The sequence below is a fragment of the Trichechus manatus genome, unplaced genomic scaffold (assembly GCF_000243295.1).
Source record: "Trichechus manatus latirostris isolate Lorelei unplaced genomic scaffold, TriManLat1.0 scaffold00044, whole genome shotgun sequence".
NCBI lineage: Eukaryota > Metazoa > Chordata > Mammalia > Sirenia > Trichechidae > Trichechus > Trichechus manatus.
Window position 1 is genome coordinate 11,117,022 of NW_004443980.1, and position 447 is coordinate 11,117,468.

Genomic DNA, 447 nt, shown 5'->3' on the forward strand with positions numbered 1-447 from the left:
TTTGGACATGTTATCAGGAGGGATCAGTCCCTGGAGAAGGACATTGTGCTTGGTAAAATAGAGGGTCAGTGAAAAAGAGGAAGACCCTCAACTAGAAGGACTGACACAGTGGCTGCAACAGTGGGCCCAAGCATAACAACGACTGTGAGGATGGTGCAGGACGAGACAACATTTCATTCTGTTGTATATAGGGTCGCCCCTTTAGTCGGAACCAACTCAACAGCACCTAACAACAACAACAACAATATCAACTTGGGGTATGTGATCATTAAGGTTGTGTGTCAACTTGGCTGGGCCATGATTCTCAGTGGTCTGGCAGTTATGATGTAGGTTGGCAGTTGTATAATGATGTGGTCTATCTGAGCATGGCTAAATCATTGATAATACAGGTTTACCATTTTAAAAGTGATTTCTTGGTATTTTACCTTATATAATCCTCACAATAAC